We start from the raw sequence: 13,400 nt of genomic DNA on the forward strand, positions 1-13,400 counted from the left end.
GACTGATCCGTTTTTATACCTCTCTAGGAGCCAGGTAATTTTTCCTTTTACTGAGCCACAGAAAGGCAAAAACCCAAGATTCTTAAGAGTCCTCCTTGGGGTCCTTATGTTTCTGTGTTTTCAGAAAGATTGCTTGTGAAATCTGGCGGTTGTTGTAGCCGTTTTCCTTGAATACTTTCCGTAAGTGACTGAGTTCCCTCGGTAGGTTTTTAATGTCTGAGAGACGTCTTCCGCTCGATGCACCATGGTTCTCAGAACAGAATACTTCTGCGACGGATACCAGGCCGTGTGGCTGGGATAATCATATACTTTAGGGCGGACGAGCATGTCAAGGAATGGTACCGCACCATCTGTTTCTAAGTCGATCGTGAGCTTGTTGTTGTCATGCATATTGTGTAATGTGACAACGTGCCGTCTAGTGAATGCCAGGCATAGTCAAAGTGCAACGGTAGAGAAAGTGGACGCTAATGCCATCTGTGGGCCAAAATCGAAGGCAAAGCGGAAGTGTTTCCGCCTGGTGGCAGCTAAATTAAATAACGCTATGGAGGAGACAGTGTTTGGCTTGTGCTGCACTCTGACAGCGAAATAACAAAAGAATTAAACTTAATAATATTGTTACGTGTAGTAAAAATATAAATGTAATATTACTTTAATATATGAAAATGATTGTAATTGAATATTGTAACGCTATCGTATGTTTAATTGTAAATAGAGAATTTGGCGTAATGTAAAATAATGTTTAGGTGTGGGGGGAATCCCCAAGAACGAGACTAGTGTACAGGTTGGCGCGTAATATTGGCGGTAAAAGTAAGTTGGCGTAGCTCTGACGCAGAACAAGTGTTAAGTGGCGTAAAAGTGAATGCCGGTGTGTGCTATGGCAACGTTGCTAACAGACCATTTAGAAGTGATCTGAAGACAGATATGGACTTCGTTCATCGTATGGCTACAAGCTAAATGGACACTAAGGCTTGTAAGACGTGGTATTTCGACGGAGATGAGCTGTGAGCGGCAAAATAGTACGGTTCCCTGCTCTGAGGAAAATGTCACTGCATGGTGCAATGCTGTGTTAATTGCGACGAGTTGCTTGTGCCAACAGCGAGGTGTGAAGGGACGAGTAGCCGCATCCAATGGCGTATTGTGATCTCAATAGCTGATGACGCCCATTGGTGAGCTCACTTCGGTAGCAAAAAACTAGAAGTTATCTTACAAGAGTATTATTATGAACAGTGGCTGTTATATCGACGCCATAACCAGTACATTTATATTTTGTGAATCAGTTTGTGTAATAGTCAAACCAAATTCTCTACAGTGTGTAAAGTTTGGAGGTAATAATAGTTTTGTGGTTTCAATTGCATTCCCCTAGTGTAATCAATTATTTAAAGGAAATAGCGCATTATCACCCCATATCCAGTGATTCAGATGGAAACCCAGTTCTAAGCAAAGAAGGGAAAGCAGAAAGGTCGAAGGAGTATATAGAGGGTGTATACAAGGGCGATGCCACGTCGTCTAATAATAATACAGTAAATTCGGGTAGTGGCATCGCAGTTGTTGATTTGGTCCAAGAATTCTCCCAGCTTTTCACGTCTTTGAGACCAGACAGCGAAAGTGTCGTCGACGTAACGATAAAATCAACTAGACTTTGCAATAATTGTGTCCAGAGCGATACCGTCAAAATGCGCCATAAACAGGTTGGCTTAAACTGGAGCTAATGGACAGCACATCGCGGCGCCGTCAGTCTGATTAAAATACTCTCCATCACATAGAAAATATGATGACGTCAGAGTGTGCTTGAATAAATCCATAACAGCGTCGTCAAATAACTGGAAGGGCAGGTCTATAGAATGCTCGATGGGAAGGCACGTGAATATTCAGAGCACATTAAAGCTGACGGTAATATCTTCTTCTCCAAGGAGCAGGCATTTAATTCGCCTGATGAAGTGGCTCGTGTTCCTTATACGATGCAAGTGTGACCAACGTGCGGGGTAAGGAGGCTGGCCAGATGTGCTCACGGTAGAGCGTGGAGGTGTGTACCTCTTGTGAAGGAAGACAATAAAATGTAGGTGGTCGAGGTGCCTGCGGGAGGAGCTATTGAATGACATTCTCTTCCAGTGAAGGCCTGTTGAGAAACTCCGATGCCTTCCTCATTATTCTGGATGTTGGATCTCTTAATTTTTGGTCTCTTTCCTCCTCCAGCTTCAACCGAATCTTCGCGCCATAGTTGACTCGTTCCATATTGACGGCTGCTAGTTGGCTGACAGGGCTACCAGGAGACTTCGTGTACTCCTGTTTCACGTCCGATCATAGAAAAGTAAAAGAATACGGCATCAACCTAGGCGCTCTGGATTTCATGCGAGAACAGAACGAGCTGCGTTCTGCAAGATACACGCTTAAGGAATCCACTTTCATTTATAAACAAATTATTCCTCTCCATAAACTTCAAAATACGCGAGTGTGAAACATGGTCAATAATGCTGTTAGACAATGATGTCAGAGGTATAGGCCTGTAAATTGCTCTTGATTGTTTATGCCAAAGTGGAGTGAGGGTAAGTTCTTATGAAGTTGCTTATAAGCTAGCTTTTGACTGGTTACCAGAAATATTCTTGAAAGATAATATGGCAAGCTGAATGACCATGCGTCAACTGTAATCTCACATATCACTACGAATGCTGTGCAACATTTCAGTTTTAGTGCTCGTGTACCAGATTTTAAACTAATCACTCTTATACAGCAAATTTTCGAGATATACACTACTGGCCATTAAAATTGCTGTACCACGAAGATGACGTGCTACAGACGCGAAATTTAACCGACAGGAGGAACACGATGTGATACGCAAATGATTAACTTTTCAGAGCGTTCAGACAAGGTTGGCGCCGGTGGTGACACCTACAACGTGCTGACTTGAGGAAAGTTTCCAACCGATTTCTCATACACAAACAGCAGTTGACCGGCGTTGCCTGGTGAAACATTGTTGTGATGCCTCGTGTAAGGAGGAGAAATGCGTTCCATCACGTTTCCGACTTTGGTAAAGGTCGGATTGTAGCCTATCGCGATTGCGGTTTATCGTATCGCGACACTGCTGCTCGCGTTGGTCGAGGTCCAATGACTGTTAGCAGAATATGGAATCGGCGGGTTCAGAAGGGTAATATGGAACGCCGTGCTGGATCCCAACGGCCTCGTATCACTAACAGTCGAGATGACAGGAATCTTATCCACATGGCTGTAACGGATCGTGCAGCCACGTCTCGACCTATGACTCAACAGATGGGGACGTTTTCAAGACAACAACAGTTCGACGACGTTTGCAGCAGCATGGACTATCAGCTCGGAGACCATGGCTGCGGTTACCCTTGACGCTGCATCACAGACGGGAGCCCCTGCGATGGTGTACTCAGCGACGAACCTGGGTGCACGAATGGCAAAACGTCATTTTTTCGGGTGAATCCAGGTTCTGTTTACAGCATCGTGATGGTCGCATCCGTGTTTGGCGACATCGCAGTGAACGCACATTGGAAGCGTGTATTCGTCATCGCCATACTGGCGTATTACTCGTCGTGATGGTATGGGGTGTCATTGGTTACACGTCTCGGTCACCTCTTGTTCGCACTGACAGCACTTTGAACAGTGAGTATTACATTTCAGATGTGTTACGACCCGTGGGTCTACCTTTCATTCGATCCCTGCAAAACCGTACATTTTGGCAGGAAAATGCACGACCGCATGTTGTAGGTCCTGTACGGGCCATTCCGGATACAAAAAAATGTTCGACTGCGCCCTAGCCAGCACGTTCTCCAGACCTCTCACCAATTGGAAACGTCTTCTCAATGGTAGCCGAGCAACTGGCTCGTCACAATACGCCAGTCACTACCCTTGATGAACTGTGGTATCGTGTTGAAGCTGCACGGGCAGCTGTTCCTGTACACGCCATCCAAGCTCTGTTTGACTCAATGTCCAGGCGTATTAAGGCCGTTATTACGGCCAGAGGTGGTTGTTCTGGGTACTGATTTCTCACCCAAATTGCGTGAAAATGTAATCACATGTCAGTTCTAGTATAATATATTTGTCCAATGAATACCCGTTTATCATCTGCATTTCTTCTTGGTGAAGCAATTTTAACGGCCAGTAGTGTAATTCGCTTAGGGTGGGTACTGAGTTACGCATCTTACGGCAGAAGGAGATTTCAAGAGTGATACTTGGACTACGAGGTTAGGTGCGTCCCGAGACATTAATCAGAGGAAAAACATTTGCGGCCTTAACTTTTGCACAGCATGCTGAGTACCACAGTGTACCTGAAGAACAGATGGAAAAGCTTCGAAATTGGATAGCATTCAGCTTCAGAGAACTAAAGGCAGAACTGTCCTCTGTCAACTACAGCAACTTTCGTCGTACTGTGACATGAAAGGCGAGTCCGCTAAGCACAATATTTCAGAGTAGGTTATCTGGTTGAGTAGTGTATAGCTGGCAAGTTGCCGTGAAGTTGCCGGGCCAGGAAGTCGGAGCTGACGCTGGGCAGAGTACGCAGGCTATTGTAGAGAGCTGTGGACGGACGCGTGGGTTCGCTAGGCCGGCTGCAGTGGTCCAGCGTCTTGGAAAATCCGAAGTGGTAGGGAAGGGTGCGCCGCCACGTCCTTAGTGAAGTCAGGCAAAATGACCCACGAACTGACTACGTAAAAACTGGAGCTGAAAATACTCACTGAAAATACTAACGAGCAGAGACCATGAAGTTGGGACCACAGATTTACTTCAAATTTCCTAAACCTTATTAGGCCATTAAAACAACAAAATGTGAAATTAGCATGATGTGCTACTGTGGCAATTCCGTGAAAATCGCAAGAGATTTTTTACGCATCGATTATGTAACTGATGTACCTGTACGAAGGTGCTGACCATTCGAATTCGTGGTAGTCAAGTGATTAGCGTTCGAGCTTCATAAGACGAACATGTATGAGGCGACGTTTCGACTCCTGCTCAAACGTATTCGTTAATCTATTTTTTTCATTACTTCTCATATTATTTAACTTAGATGACATTTGAGAGGTAATATAATAATAAAAACTTGTGTATTTACATGGCGTTTTAGTGCATTTCATGTCATTTGACTGCTTAATATCTTTAATTAGATTCCATCTTACATCACCAATTGTCAGCGCCCATAAATTTCCCAAAATTTCGCGTTACGCGTAGTTTTCATCCAAACTGTTGGAAGAAAGAGAAATTTTTCAAAATGTCAACGAGTTATGTTTCTCCTTAGAAACTCTTAATATTCCCTGTAAATGCTGGAAAACTGCATTATTTCGAACCAGTAGATACCATTTCAATTTGTTTTCTACGTTTGTGTGACAAACACCATCCTGCAACATGTGATGTCGAGTGCACATCCGACAGGTAATTGTACATTACTCTTGTATTCTGACACATTGTGACTTACTATGTTAGTGACTGTGAATAAAGTCAGTCGCACTATCGAGTTTAGTCTGGTATTTCCAAGCCTGTCGCCCGTCCTTGAAAATTTAGTTAAAAATAGTAAACAGTCAAATAACATATGAAATTCACAACAACTTCACGAAAATGCACGTTGGATTATCTTTTTCATCGTACTAGCTCTCAAATGTCATATAAATTAAATAATGTCACAGGTGATGGGAAAAATATAGATTAAGAACTAGCAGTCACTGTAGCTGGATTCGAACCGTCGCCCCGCACACGTCCTTCTTCCTAAGTGCGAGATCTAACTACTTTTATTTTTTAGCTCATTTTGTTCGTTGGACTAGTTCGACGCGAACGTCCCGTGATACTCGCTCAAGTTCGTCATTGGTCCATTCACTTGGTTTTATTTCTTTTTCATTACAGAGGGCAGCTAACCCTCTGTCCAAACACGCTGGGCTACAACTCCGGCTGTACCATTTGCCCACAATTAGGTCTTTCCACCAGCATTTTCGCACAGGCACACGGAGGCCTAAAACTTCTCTTGCGATATTCTCGCAATTTCCAGAATAGTGCACCTTACTCCTTGCACATATGTTGTTTAAATGGCCTACTGCAGCTGTAGAAAGTTTCAAGTAAATACGTGATCCCTACGTCATGGCCTGTCCTTGGGAAACCACTCCAGGACATGATAAGAAAAATCTAGACAGCGTCGAATTCACGGTAGTGAGACGAGTTCGCTATAATTATTACCACATTCATAAAATTATTATTAAAAAGTTATTAACATTTGTGCTATAAATTGCAATAAATGAAAAATGATAAAGATATGCAATACATGCATATAACAACAAAGTCAGTACCTCTATTAGACTCTTGTTTATTTACAGTGTTACAGTTACACTTACACAATCATGATTTCGGCTTCAAAGTGCTATTATCAAGTGCTTCCTGAAAGCAGATTAAACAATAACAGTGAAATACATAACAAGTGATGTAACCATATAAGAATCCATATTTATAATGCTTACTTACAAGTCTTAAAAATCTCCTAAGATGGCATACTGCCATATTAAAATACACTATTAGATAAATTGTCTAAGATTCGGTATTTCTGACAGAGCCTACTGCTTTGTTTAATTACTGAGTATACCATCTTGACTGAATGACAGTTGGCTAAGTGTCAAATTGTCTTGGTCAAAGAAATTCCTGTTACAAGTAGGTGACTTTTTTTGTTTTAATCTTTGGACTCAGTGTCTGGTAGGGAAGGAAAGGTTAGCACCAATTTATTATCTTTGGTAGTTGTTACATCATTGCAGTACCTGTTTATCTTAGTATACAATGAAGTTGCCTGCTCATAAACGTAAACAGTAAAAAACCTCTCGATAATATTCTTTGCATCCATAAATATAACAGTCCAGCTAATCATTGACGTTGTTTAAAGTACATTTTAATGGGTAAATATACAGCTTTGTATATGAAATTAACACATGGCCAACTGTAAGTTGTGTAATTTTGCCCCAATTCAGAATTAATACAATACAGTGCAATTACTTACTCTACTCACTCATTAATTAACCAGTGAGTTTTGAAGCAATATTTATGATGTACATATTATCAGACATGTAAATCCTGTTATATGTGGTAGAACATTACTTAGCAATAAGTGCAAATAATAGAGGTATGTGAAACAGGACCTGTACATAAAAGTATTTCAGCAAATAAAAGAATCAAACGATTTCATGCTAAACAGCACATTTAAATTTAACATAATTTAAAGAGTAGGGATATCCTAGTATTTGTTAATGGTTGATGAGATGCAATTACAAATGTGAGTGCACCATGGTATTGATACATATGGCTGCAATCTTGATGCTATGAATCTTATTTACATGTTATAGTAGTGACGTCTTAACTATATGATGTAAAGGTGACGTAGTAATGTTAACAACTTAATCAGCAACCACATATGAAAGCCCCAAGTGGATCAACTCCTATTTCTTAACAACAAAGACAAATGTAACATTGTTGATCATAGTTACTTCTTAGAGAGGTAATGAAGAATTGAGAAGAAACATAAGGTCAAAAATACTATGAGTCATTCATTGAAGACTGTAGGCATATGGAGTGGGAGTGTAAGGGGGGGTGTAAAAGGATGGATGGTGGGCTACCAAATGACTAATGAAATGATGGAATAGCTATTGTTGGGGGGGGGGGGCGGAGGGGGAAGGGTAACTAATAAAGGAATAAGAATAAAAATGTGAAGTGAAAAAATACTCAAAAATAAAAATAATAACACATAATAATATGTAGACATCTAAGTAAGTGACAAAAAGGGAGTATTTTAAAAGGAGTGTGGGAGTTGGGGGGGGAGGGTGATCTTTAATCAAGGAATAATGATAGACATTTCCTGTGAGATATCTGTTAATAAATAAAATATATTATATTATAATTGGATATATGTACCCTGGCCACCAAATTTATATTTTGAGATGAATATATTTGTGGACTATTCCTTTGATAGTTCACAATGTGCGATATTTATGTCTTTTCTCCCCTTTTGCTTTTTATAACATTGTCTCCTTCGTATTCTCTAATTTATTAGGGTTTTATTCACATTGTTATGCATAATTCCTCTCTTCTTCAGCATCCCCCTCCCCTCCCCCCTTCCCTGGATGTATTGTTATCATGCCCATCACCTCCCTCAGCGATTATTGCTAAGCACTGATTGACTAACCCTTTCCTCCCTCTGAGACATACTACTTTCACGAGGAGTCAGTATCTCTCTTCATACCTCACCCTGAACTTCTATAATTAACCAAAGGACAGACTGAGAAAGTCTCAATAAAACCTTTTATCTTATTAAATTTATGGAATAAATTTTAGTATCACCACTATTTAACACATAAAACACGAGCATTTATGAATCCACACAGAGAATGTACTGATACACACTTAAATGTACCTTCACTTTGGACACATCATTCCCACACAATGCCCTAACATACGCTATATTTAATCCTAGATTTAACATTTAAAAATGGCTGTTTACTATAGGTGTATTTAAATTTTAAAAAAAATTCACTTCACATTTTTATTCTTATTCTTTTATTAGCTACCCTTCCCCCTCCCTATAATAGTTTCTCCTTCATTTCATTAGTCATTTGGTAGCGCCCAATCCATCCTTCTACATCCCTCCTTACACTCCCACTCCATATGCCTACAGTCTTCAATGAATGATTCATAGTTCTCTTGACCTTGTACTTCTTCTCAATTATTTATTACCTCTCTAAGAAGTAACTATGATCAATAATGTTACATTTATCTTTGTTGTTAAGAAATAGGAGTTGATCCACTTGGGGCTTTCATATGTGGTAACTGATTAAGTTGTTAACATTTTTATGTCATCTATACATCATATAAGTAAGACGTCACTACTATAACATTTAAATAAGATTTATATCACCAAGATTGCAGCCATATGTATCAATACCATGGTGCACTCACATTTCTAATTGCATCTCATCAACTATTAACAAATACTAGGATATCCCTACTCTTTATATTATGTTGAAATTAAACGTGTTGTTTAGCATGAAATCGTTTGATTCTTTTATTTGCTGAAATACTTTTATGTACAGGTCCTGTTTCACATACCTCTATTATTTGCACTTATTCCTACATAATGTTCTACCACATATAACAGGATTTACATGTCTGATAATATGTACATCATAAATATTGCTTCAAAACTCACTGGTTAATTAATGAGTCAGTAGAGTAAGTAATTGCACTGTATTGTATTAATTCTGAATTGAGGCAAAATTACACAACTTACAGTTGGCCATGTGTTAATTTCATATACAAAGCTGTATATTTACCTACTAAAATGTACTTTAAACAACGACAATGATTAGCTTGACTGTTATATTTATGGATGCAGCGAATATTATCGAGAGGTTTGTTACTGTTTTTGTTTATGAGCAGGCAACTTCATTGTATACTAAGATAAACAGGTGCTGCAAAGATGTAATAACTACCAAAGACAATAAATTGCTCCTAACCTTTCCTATCTTACTAGATACTGAGTCCAAAGATTAAAACAAAAAAAGTCACCTGCTTGTAACAGGAATTTCTTTGACCAAGACAATTTGACACTTAGCCAACTGTCATTCAGTCAAGATGGTATACTCAGAAATGAAACAAAGCAGTAGGCTCTGCCAGAAATATCGAAACTTTAACAATGTGACTAATAGTGTATTTTAATGTGTCAGTACGCCATCTTAGGCAATTTATAAGACTTGTAAGTAAGCATTATAAATATGGATTCTTATATGGTTACATCACTTGTTATGTATTTCACTCTTATTGTCTAATCTGCTCTCAGAAAACGATAACAGGACTTTGAAGTCGAAATCATGATTGTGTAAGTGTAACTGTAACACTGTAAATAAACAAGATTCTAATGGCGGTACTGACTTTAAAGAAATATATTACGCCTCTGGCTCCACACTATGAAAACATTATTATATGCATGTTACACACAGCTGCGTAGATCTTGATGTCAACGAGAGAATGACCTATTTCCATTATTACTAAACAAATCCACAAGCAGTTATAAATTATTTATTGGCCATTCCATATAAGGGTGCTAAAACAAATACCCAGTAGGTATAGTTTTAGTGATGGTGTTTTAAGAGCTACAGTGCAGGTTGTACACGTTGCTGGACGCTGAAACATCGTAGGTACGTCCATTAATCGTTTAGCCTGTAAAGCATGCTGAAAAAAATAATACCCCTAGTTGTACTTGCTGCTACCAGTTGAAAATATGTCACTGTAAGCAGTCAGAATGTGAAATGTCTGATGTTTTGACGTCAGTATGGTGTATGTCACTAGGCGATACGTTTTGATTTCTTTTATGAAGTTACTGTTGGTGTAAAGGGTGTATGAAACGCAATGGCCGTTGAGACAAAGACGTACACTGCTGGCAAAGCTGTTTTATCACAACGACAGCAACAACATCGCTGCAGGGTGGGTATATCGCCGACAGGAACAACTGCGAAGAGGCCCCATGACAGTAAATGGGCTAAGGAATACGATCAATTAACTTGAAGAAACAGGTGAACAATGGTGGTGCAGATGGGAAAGGGAAGCAGCCCATTCCCATGGCAGTTGTTGATGAAGTGCAGCACTCGCTTTAAAATTTGCATCCACCGCTCAAGTTGTCACAGAAATTGTCTCTTCCCTGGTCAATTGTTCTAAAGATTTTCACTGGTACCCCTACGAGATTCAGAATGTGCACAAAATGAAGATCCAAGATGGGCTACAAAGCCGTGACTTCGCCTTTCGTCTTGTGGCACGCACAGGACTGGATGACATGGGGCTGGGGAATATTCTTTGGATGGACGAAGCACATTTTACCCTTCTTTTCCTGGACCTACATCACATTCTGGCTGCTCTATATTTTCACCTGTGGCGGAAAGTGAAACTTTTTTTTTTAGCACACCCCGCGAGCGCGCCAGCTAATGGATATACGTACGAGGTTTCAACGTCCTGTGATGTGCTAGGAACACTGCCAGTTTAGTTATGACCACCAAGTATTTCCCCAAATGTACAGAATTTTAATACAGCTGAACTATCAGGCGCTGTACAAACAACTCTCTGACCTTCAGGAAAATAGAATACTCCGAGGATCGTAAATAATGTTTCATTTTCCATCCCATCCAGGGCAATATGACAGGTTTAAATTCTACCTTGTCAGATGTGGTCCATATTTTTTACGCTGGTTTATAAAAAGTATCAACGAGAGAGAAATACATCTAAGAGAAAAACACAGTTATTTTTTCGAATTTATCTGTCGTATTGGAACTATAACCTAACTTTTACAGTTTTTGTCTCAAATTCGTAATTATACTGGTTGAAAATTGTAACAAGTCCGATTTACGTATCCCGCTCGATCGGGATCTGATAGCAGCCGAAATAACTATTAATTAATGTGACCGTGTACCTAATGGGGCTGGCAATCGGATTTGACTGCTACGGAGTTGTTTCGTTCCATTTTGTCTTTCTCCAATGCTGTAATAATGAAATGTCTGGTGACAAGAAGGAACGCCAACACAGCTTCACTAATCAAGAACCTATATTCGTCTCAAAAAACACAAAAAGAAGGAGACAGCCACTGCCTTCGTCATACATATTTAATTACGGCTAATCTCAGCACAGGCTTCCTCACTATTCATTATTGTCAAACGCAGATTCAATCACTGCAATCCAACACTGCAATCCAAATGATGCCGGCGCGGTAGACGCGAAACCAAAAATATCGGCACACAAATATCACTGATCACTCTCGTAATTGTACTTCTTCACTTTCCCATATTATTCTAACACAAAGGGGTTAAACCGCGGCGATGGCCACTCCCTTTGTCGGTACAGCCTTGCATTATATCAACAGGCTTCTACACGGCTCGGCCGCAACAAGGAAATGACTCAACTTACTCGCTCTCGCAACCCGACGCTATCGATTGTTTGCCCTATCGACCTGTGCAGAGTGCAAACTTATGGTAAGGGCGTACGGACCCCTTACAAAATTTACAACAAAGTGATTTTCTGAGACATATTCGATCTGTCGTTTTGATTTCTTCACATTTTGTATTAGGTTCATTGTCAATGGAGACCATTGTTTACCTCATGTTAAGGGAATGTAAGCGATAATAATTGCATCAATCTGCTATATCTATATTTATATGAACATCCCAAAACGATATTGTGGTGTCACTCTCCACAGTTTAGAATGGCGCTCCGGCAGAATTACTGCCGATACATCTCGGTATGAACTTGAATGCAGTATATCTGATTTTACTGCAATGTTCTTCATTTTCTTCACGAGATTTACACTATCTTATCAAAAGTATTCCATCACCTATAAGTGGAAGTTAATAATGGATGTGTCCTCCCTTCACCCTTTCCAATGAGGACACTTTCAATGAGTAGTTTGAATGTATGTGGAGGAATGGCAACTCATCCTTCCTCAATAGCCGAAACCAGAGAAGATCTGGAGAGAAGTCGAAGTACTAACAGATTCCAAAAGTGTTCTGTTGAATTCAGGTCTGGACTTTGGGCAGGCCAGTCCATTTCAGGAATGAATCTGTCTACAAACCATTGCTTCACAGACATTGGTTTATGACAAGGTGAATTGTCATGTTGATCCAGTCATTGTTTCTGAACTGTTGCGCTACTGTACACCGTATATAATGGTGTAAAGTGTGTTCATATCCTTTTGCCTTTACTGTTTCCTTAAACGCAGTAAGGGCACCACACCATAACCCCAGAACACCCCCCCCCCCCCCCCGCCATGTGGTAGCACCACCTCCTCCATACTTCAGTGTTGGCATTAGACATTGACGGCAGATAATGTTCTCGAGGCATTTGCCCAACCCGAACCCTCCCATCGGATAGTCACAGGGTATAGCGTGATTCATCACTCCAAATTACACGTCTCCAGTCATCCAATGTCCAGTGGTGTCATTCTTTACACCACGTCAAGTGTCGCTTAGAACTGATTACATAAATGGATGGATTATGAACACCTCGTCGATAACTGTATTCCATTCTTTTGACTCCATATGTACCGTCAATGTGCTAGCTGAATTGCTGAAATCACCTTTTAACTCCCAAGTCAGTACGTCCACCGATTTCTTTCGACCACACTCCATAATGCTCGATGGTCCCTGTCCATCAGTATATGATGTCTGATCTGTCTGATTTTGGTTTAGCTGTGATCGTTCCTTCGCGTTTCCACTTCACAATCACATCACCAACAGTCAACATAGGCAGCTTTAGAGGAGTTGAAATGTCCCTGATGATACGCTACTCAGGTAATAGCCAATGACTGTCCACAATCGAAGCACTGAACTCTTCTGAAAGTCAAATTCAGCTGTCACTGTTTCTCTACTGACAACACAATACTCCCCGCC

At 40.3% G+C, this 13,400-nt stretch overlaps 1 protein-coding gene across 1 annotated transcript in view; it reads right to left on the reverse strand.

Moving 5' to 3' along the window:
* LOC126473673 (carcinine transporter-like) overlaps positions 1 to 13,400 on the reverse strand; it is a 111,677-nt gene that overhangs the window by 12,555 nt on the left and 85,722 nt on the right. The gene's annotated exons all lie outside the window — the stretch shown is intronic.

The sequence above is a fragment of the Schistocerca serialis genome, chromosome 4 (genome assembly GCF_023864345.2).
Source record: "Schistocerca serialis cubense isolate TAMUIC-IGC-003099 chromosome 4, iqSchSeri2.2, whole genome shotgun sequence".
Lineage (NCBI taxonomy): Eukaryota > Metazoa > Arthropoda > Insecta > Orthoptera > Acrididae > Schistocerca > Schistocerca serialis.